This window comes from Neopsephotus bourkii, unplaced genomic scaffold (genome assembly GCF_033783945.1).
Source record: "Neopsephotus bourkii isolate Nb327-2 ecotype Australia unplaced genomic scaffold, CSIRO-AGI_Nbou_v1 NB_1792, whole genome shotgun sequence".
NCBI classification, from domain to species: domain Eukaryota; kingdom Metazoa; phylum Chordata; class Aves; order Psittaciformes; family Psittacidae; genus Neopsephotus; species Neopsephotus bourkii.
The window spans coordinates 12774435-12789555 of NW_026902266.1; the positions used below are offsets into that span (position 1 = coordinate 12774435).

The 15121-nt window shown below is 41.8% G+C and overlaps 1 long non-coding RNA gene across 2 annotated transcripts in view; it reads left to right on the top strand.

Moving 5' to 3' along the window:
- Positions 1-3611: 3611 nt before the first annotated feature.
- The window catches only part of LOC133226558 (uncharacterized), a 66571-nt gene continuing 55061 nt past the window's right edge, over positions 3612-15121 (top strand). For both annotated transcript variants that reach the window (XR_009729554.1, XR_009729553.1), the window contains exon 1: positions 3612-4337. This is a non-coding gene — a long non-coding RNA (uncharacterized LOC133226558). The remainder of the gene's footprint in view (positions 4338-15121) is intronic.

The following is a 15121-nucleotide window of genomic DNA, read 5'->3' on the forward strand; positions in this document are numbered from 1 at the left end:
GCCAGGCTATGCCTGTCAGCTGTGTTTTCTAGAGCTGACATCTGCCTAAACCAACAAGGAGGAAGCTCAGGAGGATTCCCAGGAGACAGTTCAGTTCACTGCATCATCTTGCCACAGAGTCAGCCACACATGGGAGCCATTGCAAAGGAGAGGGTGAGACTGTATGGTGACAAGCAGCAATAAAATCCACAGTAATAGAAAGCTCAGCTTCTGTGGAACTGTGTGGACTTGACTGCTTTGTAACCCAGCCACTTCTTCATGTACTAGACATGAGGAAAACAAACTCCCCCATCAGGGGGCTGGTGTGAGCTACATGGCAATCTCAGGTACTAGCTTACAAATAAAGCTAAGGTTGACCTTTTCAGGTGTGAAAAGGTGTGTTTTTGCAGGTACAGTGTAAGCTATGGGTTTACAGCAAGACAAGAAATTCACACACAATATAAATTTCTCACGAAAGTCTGTAGCAGTCAAATGATTTTAATGCTCTCTTATGGGATAAGCATTACACCTTACTGTGCTTGGAAACAGGCAATATGATTTTCCAGGTATCAATAAACTCTATTAGTTACCCCATGTTTAGTTTTTCTTACAGGAGCTCCCTAATACAAGCTTATTTTAGAAATCTCCAAATAGCCAGCTTTAGATTTTTTGGAGAAGAAGCAAGCATGCTTGTTTTGCTTCACTGTACAACAACGTTTACTATGAAATTGCATTTTAACTATTAATAGCATTCACACATAATGTACCCAGTGTTTAATAGTACAGCAGTTAAACCACTGTAGCTCTTATGCCTGTGATTCTGTTCTCAGGTAGCTCAAAGTACATTAACTGTGTGACTGGAAACAGGGTTAGGTAAAAAGCAAAATTGCTGAGGTGAGTGGCTGAGGTGAGTGGCTCGAGAGAGGCCGCCTTCCAACACCGGAGCGGGGCTGGGGGGAGATCAGCGTCCAGGAGCTTCAACTCAGAGCGTCAACAGCCACCGAGCGAGCCTCAAGTCCCCAGCAGGACCTGCCCAGGAGCCGGCAGCTCAGCTGACGCGAGCGGGGACTCACAAGGGGCGGAGCCAGGGGCAGCGGCACCAGCCCTGACTGGTTAAAAACCTGCCCCAGGGAGCGTGAGTGACCAGGGTGGGTCGGGGCAGCTCGTGCGGGCAGGCGAGCGGGATGGTGAGCACTCGTCTCATGATCAGGGCCCGGTCTGGGAGCTCTGCTCTGGCTGTGCAAATCTCCCCAAAACACAGGAAATTACTGCAGTAACATGGTAGGTAGAAGATGCACCCCTTAACGACTTCTAGATTAATCAGAATCAGGATGTGCTCCATATTGTTATTCCTCTGGAATGTTAACCTTGCTAAACATTCACCCTTTTTGGAAATCTGCCCATCAGTTACTCAGTTCATGCTTTTATAACAGCAACAACGTCTGAAAAAGAGAGATAAATAAACCCCTGAGCATATTCTTTTTATTTAGAGCACTGTAAGTGTTTATGATAGCAGAGTACTCTTTCTGGAAGTCAAATCACCAAAAGCTACACAGAATCCTTATGCAGAGATTACGACGACTGATCCTCCTCTCACTTCCTGTTCAGAATAATAACACGTGCTATGTAGAACCATTTCTTAAATTTGGAAAAAGGGAATGGTAAAAATAAACCATTCCTACCTCAGAATTACCTCATTCTTACCTCATAAACCTTTTAAGTTCTGAGACACAGAACCACTGTATTAAAAAAACCAAAACCAAGAGGATCGTGCAGCGACAGAACATACAAGTCCTAGAACATACTTTTGCGAAAATGAGACAGATTTATTTGAACATAAGCTAGAATTAGAAAAAAATAGCAGATGGCCAATTGCAGCACCACTGAAATTCCAACAGCTTGTTTTGAAATGTTAATTCTTAAAATAAGGTTTTAGAGTTGGAATAGATTCTTTGGGGAAGACAGAAAGCTTGGTTCAGACAAGCAACTCAGATTCCTTTCTAAAATCAACTGGACACCAGTAGGTAGCTGCATTCTGGGGGCATTTTCCTCACATCTGCAGGCTAGTTTAGGTGTTCTTCAAGCAGTCATAACTGAAGGTTGCTTTTTTTTAAAGCTGTCCTCACTTCAGGCTAGTTTCTCCTGCCATTCTTGAAAGAACTCCTCACATCGTCCTCCCCAGGTTTGCCATCCAGCTCTTAAGTTAGTTTTACTTCAGGCGTAACCATTTCATAACCTCATTGTCAGCCCGCTGTGGGTCCCAAAATTTGGGAACAAGATCCCTCATAAAGACTAAGGCATAATATTAATTGGCCTTCTAAGCCACATTCACATTAACAAAGAGGATAAGGACATTGATGGAACTACTGCTGATGGCAATCCTGTTTCAGTGTCCTTGCTAGAGACTGAACTCAGCCCATTCCTCACAAGCTTCCTGCTTGCCCACCAAGAGTTTCATCTCTTTCTCATCAGAAACAAACGTTTCTGGGAAGTGACGGGAAGAACCTAACCTGCCATACCTACTTTTCTTCTCTCTTAAGTCTGTTAAAGACTTAAAAGTAAACAGAAGTTCTTCTGCCCCACAGGAAGTGCTTTTCCTCATGTCCTACACACCAAACAAATCCAAGACACTCCAAAATCCACCATCTGTATGTAAATATTACAATGTCTCTGTGTAAGGGCAAACAAGCTTTGCTTTAAAGCTATGATCGAGTGAACTCTTCGAAATTTAATGTCAATCCCCTCAAGAGACACTCACTCACAGCTTTAAGGCAAAAGGGCACTGAAAATGGATGCTGAACCCAGAATCCCAGACCAGAAGCCATATGCAGCACTGAATTTGACGTGGGTTGTGTTTGTACACATTGCAAAAGTACCATTTTGAGTGAGACTTCCCAAGCTCAGAACGCAGCGCTGGTCTCTCTGCCGAAGTTGGCACCGACCTCCTGTGGCCGCTGCTGTTACCGCTGACACTGTGGCTCCAGGAGGCGGTGGCTCCCTGTCCTGGGTTCAGCAGTAGCAGTCATTTTTCTCCTTCTTGGTAGCTGGTGCAGTGCTGTGCTTTTGACTTTCAGCCTGGGAACAGCACTGATAACACCGATGTTTTTAGTTACTGCTCAAATGTTTATTCTGACCAAGGACTTTCTGAGTCTCATGCTCTGCCAGGGAGGAGGGAAGCCGGGAGGAAGCAGAGACAGGACACCTGACCCAAACTGACCAAAGAGGTATTCCATACCACAGCACGTCATTCCCAGGATGTAACTGGGAGTTACCTGGAAGGGCTAGGGCACTGCGGAGTTGGATGAGGTATTGGTCGGTGCTCGGTCGGGCAGGGTGGGGTGAGTTATCCATCGGCGGGTGGTGAGCGGTTGTATTCTCTTCCCTTGTTATTTCCCTTATCATTATTATTATTGGTGGTAGCAGCAGTGATTTGTGTTATACCTTAGTTACTGGACTGTTCTTATCTCAATCCGTGGGAGCTACATTCTTTCAGTTCTCCTCCCCATCCCTCCGGGAGCAGGGGGAGGGCAAGAAGTGGGGGTGGGGGTGTGGGGGGGGGGGGTGAGAGAGAGACTGCGTAATTTGTGGCTGACTGGGTTTAAACCACGACACTCCCTCAGGCAGCGCGAGCCCGCTTGCGCCATCTTGCGGACCCCGGCCAGGTTTACGGGCGCCAGCCTGAGAGGCTACTGCGAGCTACGCGGAGCTACGGGCATGCGGAGGCCGCGGTGCCGGGAACCTCCCGAAGGCTGCTGGCCCTCTCCCAGAGCAGGTCAAGCTGACACGGCGCCTGAGGAAGCTGCAGCAGCGAGGGTAGCGGCATGTGTCCGCCCCGCCTGCTCTGCTGTCTCACACACGAACTTCTTCGGTCCCGGCTGCCGGCCTGGAGCTGGCAGTGCAGCCGGATGGGAGAAGCCTCACCCCACTGCCCTTCATCCTGTACACACAGAGGGGTCCTAGCCTTAAAAACAGTATCAAAGTATAAAAGCAGAACAGTCCGGTTTTACTTCAGGGATTAAAACGTGTGGGTCTTATTACCCCCCTCCTCCCCCCAGTAATTTAATCTCATCACCTACCATTAACTACTCAACTTCTCCAGGTAGCACAGCTGCTTTCCCTCCTCTGAAATCACATGGGACTCCATCTTTCTGGTCAAAAATACCTTCCTGGAGCTCCAGACAAAGCAGCAACACCTCCAGTGTTCATCTTTTTCATGGCCACACTTCCCTCAGGAGCAAAAGCAGCAGAGCCCTTCCTCAGGCATTGCCTTGTGGCCGGTACCAGCACAGCCTGGAAAGCTCTGGTAGCAGAGGACAGAGTGGGCCTGGGCACTTATCCCATGCACTCCCTGCACACAGGTGACTGCGTTCTGATGGATATCCCTAGGCAAACACCGAGCATGCCATCTAACTTAAATGCAGACGAATGCAAAGCAAAAATAAAGTTGTTTTTCTCCTGGCACAGGAGACATTTAGGGCTTTCCTCCTCAAGTTTCTTGCTGTTCTGGTTCCATACTGAACTCTGCACATAGTTATTTGTATATGTGCTTTCTTTTGTGTGTGTTTCACTGTAGAGACAGGTTTGTCATAGTATTTCTTAAGGTACAGCTTTTTCAGCAGGCAGTGAGACCAATATTAAAGTCAGGTCACAATTTCCATTATAAACACTGATTTCCCAAATTTTACTACCCTTAAATAAAAATGTTCTGCAAGCAGAAACAAAATTCTGTGGAAAGCAAAGAACTAAAGTAGAGGCACTGGCTTGCACCTGCTACCACTGCTTATATGAACCTGTTTACACTTTTCACTAGGCAGTAACTTGACCGCTTAAAAACTGCATTTTTTCCACTGGAAAACAAAGCAGACATGTTGTGCTGCTGATGTCTGAGTGACTATCCTGATGGACTATCATGGCAGCTGCAATCAAACCACTGCAGCCACTGTTGTGCAGTGAGGACAGCAGAGTCTGTACTACTGTTTAAACAAACACGCTAATGAACGGTTGTTTTAGAAAAAAAATAAGAGACATTTGAGCACCCTGACCTTAAAATTGTCATTTAATGATGGGAAGTGTTTTATGTCCTTTCAATACACAGACACAATGCCACAATTTAAACAAGCTGCTTAATTTTCTCTCTAATGCCTGAATATATGTGATGGACATATAGTGCTGTATCATCCTCAGCTGGGAATTGCCTTAACTTTATTGTTTTCTGTCACTGTATGCTCTCCCAATGTTTTAGTGATTGTGAAAGATCAGTAAGAAAGGATTACTTTGAAACTCTTTGAAAAGGAAAAAATCCACGAGGGAACTTGAAACAACAGTAAACCTGAGAACTGTTGTACAGCACAAAAGATCTCACGAGGAGGGGAGGAAGCCCTTCAGTTGCAAAAACTAACGAGAGAGATGCCACTGCAAGATCACTGCCAGAAGATATTTAAGAGAGAAAAGATAAGTAACTAGCTTTTGAGCAGCATTTTGTTCCCAGGGTCCCATCTTTGTGGATTGATAAAATACTTCTTGTCAGCTGAGATTATGGGTTACCACTTACGATGTTAAAATGGACATCTCAAATATATTTTCGTCAGTCTTTCCTTCTAAATTAAAATTGGTGTGCAAAGACTGGTCTGAGTTGAAGGGAAGCATAAGCAGCACTGTACTTTGTGCTGGCAGTACATTAACGATGACCCAGGATCCTTTAGGCACTGTTTCATCACACTCACAAGGCCAGTGCTGGCCCAAGGGGCAGTACCACTCTGCCTGCTAGACATTTCCATCCCTTTTCTGGTTCTAATACCAACATTTGTCAATTGATCTGGCAGTAACATTTTTATTTTTCTCTTCTGGGTGAAGTTTCACCATAATGCAATATAAGTTACAGAAGTAGCATATGGGAAGTCAGTGGGAACTAACCCCCAGCTTTCAGCAGCAGTACAGAAGCCAGTTGTGAAACTGCACTTTCACGTGCCTACAAAATGGGAGCAACATTTGTCAAGGTAAATGACACCTTTTATTAGAAGGCCTAATACAGCTGGGAAAAAATTATCAGTCTTACACACTCAAGTCCTTCTTCAAGAAACCTATCTGCTGAGGAATGGATTTGCCAGCGTTTAACACTGGAAAAGGCAGTTACCTCTCAAAACTAACCAACAAAACCTTTGGTAAGTCTTTGGGCCAGAAAGCAAAAATGATCCCACAGCTTGCTATCTGGATGATTTGTTTGTAAGATCAACTGCAGTTCCTGTTGCAATTAATAGTAAATGTTGTGATTATTTTACAAATAGTGGAAGTATTCCAACTGGAGAATACAGAAAACTTGCAGCAGAATGTTCTTGATCCAATTTGCTAATATACTCTCCTGAAAGACTCAGATTCTGTCTCCAGATTGGATGGGCAAGTGAGTTTAAGCCTCTGTTCTTCTTGTGCTGTTGTGCTAAGCAGGTGAAACAAGTTTCTGCTATTCAGTGTCTACTGGGTGTAGCCACCTAGCCTTTGTCTCCAGGAAGGCTGTGCAAATAGGTAAGACAGGAAAATGTATCTTGTAGAACTTTAATCAGCTTTGATTTAGTAAGAGTGCCATAATGTCTAAGTTATAAACAGTTTTTCACATAAACAGTGACTGAAACTTAGTGGATTCTGATCTTAACTTTGGTTGGCAGCTACTGTCTCACGGGGAAAGCTCTTACGAACCATTTTTAAGTGCATGAACCTGTTCTCTCAGCTACTGAATTTCTTTTATCACTTGCCTGTCCTCAAGGTTATTCAGTTCCTCTTTATCATACTGTAACTCCCTTGCACAGTACCAGTGCTTCCCAGCTGCGTGCTAACAGCAGTTTTCATTAGCAAACTCTTCATTATTGCACAAAGGTTGTTAATGAAAGCATGACATGTTTGTGCCCAAGAAAACTCCTTGAAGATGTTCAGCAGCAAACTCCCTTTAGCCTCAGAAGTCCTCTTAAGGAGGTGCCAACCTCACCTTACATCCATAAATCCCAAAGCTTTGTTATAATGCCTAGTGTGTGATTTACCCTAATCTGTTAAGTACAGAATTGTAATGCTATAGTGAGCCATACTTGCAGAATGGTGTAGATTTTTTCAGATACAGCATGTCTATCCTAATGTTTGCATTTAAGCAGAGAAAAGATGATGGCCTAAGACAATAACAATTTACCAGAGTAATAAAAGGGAAAACTTCTGAATTACATCAGAATCAGATGAAACAAAATGATCTGACCTGAACTATAGTGGTCTGAGTAAAATCCACACATAGAATCTGATTCCAGCATCATCAAAGAGGTAGCAAAATAATCTTTTATTAATTTATCAGGAAATAATGAAGAGAGAAAATGCTTGTTTTTTCCAGGAAGCAGAAATCTATATGTATCACACACTTTTATTAAAATACAACAGAGGATACGGATTAATTAATTAGTCCAATAATTAGTAATCAATAGGAATTTATTATTACCATCTTCATTATTATTATTAACCAAAATAAATAAAAAGCCACTAGACTCATGTCACATGCCAAGTAATTAGCACAATTGCCCATCAACTTGGCTAGCTAAAGAAGGCAGTACTGAGCCTTTGAAGGGAACTTTTTTGGTCCCATCACAAACTAGTTCTTGGAGGTGTGCAAAGAAGTTCTTATAACCAGGGTGAATCACTGACCTGGCTTATCTGAAGCCTGTAAAATGAGTAAGATCACTTACTGTGTCACAATTATCAAAAGATACATCAAAGTTATTTAACAGCTACTGCAAGTAAGCAGGGAGACCGAGTTCTTGTGTTGTTTCCTGATGCTGTTGGATCAGGATCTTCTTCCCTCCACTTTATAGTTCACTCTCTCATAATTTTTCACTCCTTCCAGGTTCCCATTACTGTGCAGAACCAGTCTTCTCTCTCCAGTCAAGAACTCTGTCATATTCACCTTGACATCAAGCCATATTTCTTGCTTCTTGTGCTGTAGTGTAGAATCACAGAATGGTCTGGGTTGGAAGGGACCTTAAAGCTCATCCAGTTCCAACCCCCTGACAAGGGCAGGGACACCTTCCACTAGACCAGGTTGCTCTAAGCCCCATCCAGCCATCCCCCCCCCCCCCCCAGTATCTAATCTAAAACTGTCCTAAATCACTTGTTCCTTTTTTCTGTTTGTTTTGTTTCATTCCTAGCAGATTTTTAAATTGCTTTATTCTACACTATATTTATTAGGAGGTTAGCTCATAAAACATGGTTGATTTGTATCCACAGCATTAGCTTTTCTTTCTAGTCTGTTATCTAAAAGGTATCTGGCAAGTTTATTTGGGGCATATCAACCTGTGAAGCACTGTCTATGTATGTTAGACAAAATAATAAGTAACCCAAGACAAATGTGGCTGCCTACAAAAAGTACATTGGAAGCTTTATTTAATTCACTGTTCTTTATATTCTAAACACATATATGCACCTGAGTACCAGAAATATCATGCAGCTCACCATTCAAAAATGAAAAAAAAAACCTATTACAAAGATTACAGCATAGTTAAACTAAAATTTCTTAAATATGTTTTATATGTTACTCATAAGAATAATCTATTATTCTTATAATTGTGTAAGAATTGTAATTCTTATAATTATTCTTATAGTCTGCGCAAAAAAGTATAGTCAGGAGTTAATGAATTAGAAAATAGCAGGATTAAGACTGTGCATATTCATGATGATACATGTCTTTACTACATGCACATCTACTATTTCCTCTACATGACCCATGCCTTATTTAGAGTTAGGACAGATTGATTGCTCTCTTATTGAACTGCTGTCCACTGTTTGCTTTTGTTTTTATTTGTTCACTGTCAAAAGCCAGTACTTTACTCAGCACAAACTACTCCTTTACTGCTTTAAAGAAAGAAATTTGGACTTTAGTATGAATCTTCCTCCCTCTCTTCTTACATACAAATGATTTCATTGCAGAAAGAGGGCATGTCTGTACTATGCAATGGAGCATAATGCACAGTTAATTCAACTATTCCAGGAGCAACATAGCAAATACAGGTCATGCTGTGCACATCAGAGGATAAACTAACATGTACAAAGGGCAGGTTAGAGCAGCCGTACTATAAAACACTTTAGTACTCGTTTTGCTGGTTTTGGCTGGGGTAAAGTTAATTTTCTTCATAGTAGCTGGTATGGGGCTCTGTTTTGGATTTGTGCTGGAAACAGCGCTGACAACACAGGCATATTTTCCTTACTGCTGAGCAGTGCTTGCACAGAGCCAAGGCCTTTTCTGTTCCTCACCCCACCCCATCCCATCAGCGAGCAGGCTGACAGTGCACAAGGACTGGGAGGGGATACAGCCAGAACAGCTGACCCCAGCTGACCCAAGGGATACTTCACACCATATGGCATCATGCTCAGCATATAAAGCTGAGGAAGAAGCAGATAAGGGGGGGTGCTGAGAACGATGGCGTTTGTCTCCCCAAGTAACCATTATGTGTAATGGAGCCCTGCTGTCCTGGAGATGGCTGAACACCTGCCTGACCCTAGGAAGTGGTGTATGCTTTCCTGGTTTTGTTTTGCTTGTGTGTGCAACTTTTGCTTTACCTATTAAAATGTTTTCTTACTTTTCTGATTCCCTCCCTCATCCTGTTGGGGGAGTGAATAAGTAGTTGTCTGGGGTTAAACCATGACACTAGTACACTAATCAGAGCTGACATGCTGTCCTGCTTGCAGTGCCAAATGTGGCTGAGAAATGTCTTCTGTGCTGCACTGATAGGAGATGGCTGACAGGCTTTTGGCCTCAAGCCTGGTTTTATAGGGAGGATGAAATCTACAGAAAGTTTTATCCCTTAAACTCTATGGCCACCTGTATTGGGTTTACGGGACAAGGTTGGCAGGGGGAAGAGAGGGGGCTACAGGGATGGCTTCTGTGAAAAGCTGCTAGAAGCTTCCCTTTATGTCTGACAGAGCCAATGGCAGCCAGCTCCAAGTTGGACCCACTGCTGGACAAGGCCAAGACCATCAGTGACAGTGGTAGCGGGTAATGCCTCTGAGATAACATAGTTAAAGGGGCGGACAGGATGGGAATTACTGGATAGACACTGGACAACAGGTAAAAAACACTTTTTCTCAGTCAGGCCTTGACTGATTAGCCCCAGATACCCTTGACCAGCAACCCCTCTTGATATCACAACCTGTGGTATAATACCAGATTTTTTTTTACTGGTAAGTCTAAGAGGTAGTGTGTAGTTCCTTAAAGCAGGGATTTCTTGCTTCTTAATAAGGAGATAAACATGCTTAAATGTCTGAAAGCTGGTAGAAAATTATGATATTGAGTGACTTCTGATGGAAGAATCAAATTAGGGTTTTCTCATCTCATTCACTATCACACAGTAAAGGGCACATACCAGGATTTTTAACTCAGTAAGGCATGGAAGGTAAGTTAGGTTCAGTCATGTCTTCATTGGCAATGTCTTAATTTCATGTAAGTGAACATACTGATTTGCTAAAAATGCTTCAGTTTGCTTTAAACTAAAAAAGAAAAAGCTGTGTTCAGCAGGAGTTTGTATGTTACACACTCCGTTATCTTCATAAATACAGTTCTAATTTATAATATGTCGTTTGAAAATAGATACTGTTCGAATGAATAGCTTTACTGAGTAGATCTCTGTATATGCCAAGAGAACTGGAGGTCAGCCTGTAGCCTCCAGAAGAAGCTGTTTACTAATTCATGCAGTGTTTCACAGTCACAGCCATGTTATAAGGACACAATCATAGCATTTTCGCTTCTGGGTATTCTGCAGTGGTGGAGAGTTTATTGGATTTTTCTCACTTGCCTGTCATGCCCTAAGGGTTTCTAGATCATTAATGATCAATAGATCCGTTTAGAGAAGAATGATAATTCAGACAGTTGAAAAACATATGCTTCCTTGATGGGTCTGTGGTATTAGTCACAAATGAATTTGCTGCTTAACCCTCCTCTGGGTAATAAATGTGCTATTTGGAGAGCATATTTTAGAATGCCAGAGATGCTAGCTTTGATGATTCCATAATAACTGCAGTGTGGTATTTGGTTTATTTCTCCAAACACTTTACAAATACGCTTCCTTTAAATTTATTGACTACACTAAGACCCTGAGCTCTCTTTAGGCCTTATGACTTCATCATGTATTTAGTTACCACAGCAGCCTCTGGAATTAGAAATGTATAAATATTCTCGCTTAAGGAGCTGCTCAGTGTTTTCAAAGGCTTTTTGTAAGTCCGAAGCAGGCAAAACCAAGATCCAAGAATACAGGGTCCTTAAAGAAGCAGGGATGGAGTCTGCACACAATAGCTAGGTGGTCAGGTGTGTGGAGGAATGACAGCCATGACAGCCCCACACAAGAAAACACCCATCTAAGGAATCGCTTTCCTTCATATAATACACACACTCCTTGCTTCTGCATATGCCACAGACCTACACACGATTCTGTCTCCGTCCATCCTTCCAGCAGCTTTGTTGCCTCCTATGTACGGGACACATTACCCAGTATTCTCTTGCCACCTGGTCTATGCATCACCCTGTCTTTCCTCACCACCAACACGTGCACTCCACGTCATTACAGACACCCTGCTATTCACTCTCTTCTTATTTGATCTTCTTCCTGGACAAACATCATAATTTATTTCCTTAGTGACTCCTGAAAATACAGATTTTTGTCTTGCTTTAGCTTAATGAAAACAAGCCAGACAAAAGTTATCACAGGTGAGACTGCATAGCAGGTACAAATAAGTACCTGGTATAGTAACCACAGGTACCTTGAGCCAATTCACATAACTGAAAGGATGGCAAGGAAACTCAAAATTTCTTATTTCTCATTTTTATCCAGTTCTGATGGAGGTCTTTTTTCCCCAAGAGTTTATCTATATGCTCATTAATCTTTACTATCAAGTTTACCATCTTTGGAAGGTTGCAAGTCAGACTCATGGTCTATCATTCACAGCATCCTTTCTAGAGGACATTTTCATGGACAGGACTTACAAATCTTCCTATCTTCCTGCTTATACTAAAATAACTTTTAATTAAGATTTTATTTTATTTTGTTTTATTTATCCTATGCAAGGGGCTCCTGAAACTCTCTTTTAGCCTTTTTAATTTCCTGGTTACATTTGATCTGCCATGATTTTTACAGACTTTCCTGTTCTTTTCTGGAGGACAAACTTTCTGTTATAAATGCCAATCCTTTCTACATGATAATCACCCTAATTTTCTACTGAGACATGTAGGGTTTTTACTGGATCACTGTGTTTTCTTTTCTGTTTTTATCACAGGGTTTGTCTTGAATTATAATACAGTCTCTAGGCTACCCCTAGGCTCCTTGCTTTTTAGCCTGCTCCTCCATTAATACTTTCTCATCCTTTTGACTTTGTTGGTATGCAGTTCCCTTTCTTTAAATTGAACAGTTTTGTTCTGGATTTATTTTATTTAGTCTCTCCTTCTGCAGTGTTAAACCTAATCACATTGTAATTGCTATTACAGAGCAGCTCTCCCACAATACTTCTTGAGCTGGTCCTGTGCCCTGTTCAGGACCAAAGCCAGGACAGATCTTTTCTGGGATTGAAGACAAGTTGTTCTGGAAAGCAGCTATTTGCTGCCTGAAAAAAACTAACAAACAACTGGTTTAGGTCCTGTCATCGATGATGAGGCATTAATTCTGTTGGCAACTGAAACATCCTGGTATTACTACCTGTCCTGGATTTGCAGGTTCTCTGGACTCTTATCATCTACCTATATCCCAGTTGAGGGTGGGGGTAATTATACAGTCCTAACCACATTTTTATGTTACAGTGTGATACTTCTAAACACAGCGATTTCATACCATTTTCTATTTTTCAACAATAATTTCATTCTGTTACACTTCATTTTAGACTTCAAAACAATGCAAGCCCTCCACATGCAAATCTGTCGATTTGTATAAAGTTAGCCTGAGAACATCACACCCAGCAATTACCCTCCTTCTGCAAGGTCTCTGAACTGCCTCTCTGTCAGGCTCATCATATAAAACCAAGCATCACGGTTCTCCCATCTCATTTTCCAGGCTTCTAGCACCAGCAATTTTGCTCTTGATCTGTGCCAACTGTATCAGCCACACTGTCAACCAACATAGGAAGGAGTCTGATTTGCTTTCCCTGCTTACTGCAGTTGTGTTGCTTTCTTCCCAGCCTTTTCAGACACACATTGAGAATTAGCCACAGCTGGTTTGGGGGATCACAGCCAACTGACATTTGTGCTCCTCTCCAACTGTCAGCTTCCTACCAGTTTTTAGTATTTTCTTAGGCTTTCAGGGCCAGTAACCCAGCTCTTTTCTAACCAAGGTTTCAACCCTTCCTTCCTTTGCCTCCTCTTCTGAAATGTTCCCCAGTTCCTAATGTACATAAATGTCTCATTGTAATGTCTAATACAAATAATTCCTAACAGAATATTATATCCATTTCTGTTTGTGAACAATTGATCATCGTCATCTTAAAAACTCCCCATCTACTGCAGATTCAGCTGCTACCAGAGCACACAATTTCTTGGATGTTTAAATTTTATGAAAGGTTATTAACATGCAGCTGCCAGATTATTAGCAGGCAGCTCAAGTATCCTATTTTTCCAGACAATAACAGTATCAACACTGTAGTGCAAGCTTTTCTCAAACAACTTTGTCAGTTTATCTCCATCATGCCCAGGAGAAATTCCAGTAGGGAAAAGGGATTGTAATGTATCCCATGAAGCCTCATTCATGACAAGCTGTTACAGATAATGATTCAGAGGGGTAGAAAAGGATGTGGGGCAGCATCCAGAAGCTGGGGAGTAACAGTGTTAGGCAACCTAGCACCAGTTTGCAAAGTTCAGATAAATAACAAGCAAAAAACATGTTCACTGGTCCATCATCTTTACCTGAAAGGGTGACAACCACACTCCAGCACATGAGTAGAGGGGACGTTCAAGTTAGTTTATATACCTATATATATATAGATATATAAATATCTGTATTTTCAGGAGTCACTAGGGAAATAAATTATGATGATCTTGTCCAGGAAGAAGATCAAATACAAAGAGAGTGATATATATATACATATATATATATACTTATATATAAAAAGAGCATCCCACCCCAGAAATGTCTTCCTTAAGAGCAGAGCAGATACATTTTGACCTGCTGCACATGTGTGCTCTCATTCAGACCCTAGCTTCTGAAATGACAGGTACTTTCAGCAGAGGGAGGACTGTTAAAGGTATAGCAACTATACAAAGGCATACCACAAACAGTAATGACTTGTAACCAACAGCAATTCAACTTTAAAACAAAATCCTATCTCTGCACTACTTGAAAGAATTGCCACTCCCTATGACTAAAATAGGCAAGCTATTCCCCCTCTTCATTTTGTGTCTTTAGTTGACTTGTGGAGTTATTTATCAAACCAAATACAGCAGAATATCTGATTTACAATGTGAAAGGTATATGGTAAAAATCATCTTATTCAATAGAAAGTATACCATTTGAAAATGACCAGTTGCTTCCTAGAACTCCTCAGTCATATGGTGACTGTCATGGGATAGATGAACAGTAAGAATGAATAAATTCATGTTTCAGATCTGTACAATTTGTGGTTTGGAATATCTGGAATATTTGGAATTGCAATATAAAAAAGATCTCCGTAGCAGTCTGATCAGATCAGTGAAAACAGGTAAGAGAAGCCACAGCTGCAGAGAGCATTCTGAAAGACAGGTGAGAGTTAATGGTATCACCTTCATGACAGAGGAATGTCATGAATACTTCATCACACCTGGACAAGACACTGCTGTAAACTAAGAATCAGAATGGGGAAAGGGTAAAGAAAACATTGAATATACAGTCTGGTGTGACAAGCACATTCCTCCTTGTAGGAATATGCCACAAATTCCATGACAACAATAAGAACTAATATATTTATCAGTTTGAAAGCAAGTCTGTCTCTTAATGCCATAGTTTGCATTCATGGGCCTAGGACAATTTCAGAAATGTTTACAAGAAGGTACCGTAGCTGTGTAAGGGATTAGGTGTGCTCTGATTCACCTGTGACTTGCACTTTGGCAATGCATTTTGAAAAGTGACGCTTTCCAGAATGGTAACTGCCGGCAGTGCAGGGTGCTTTAGGCAAG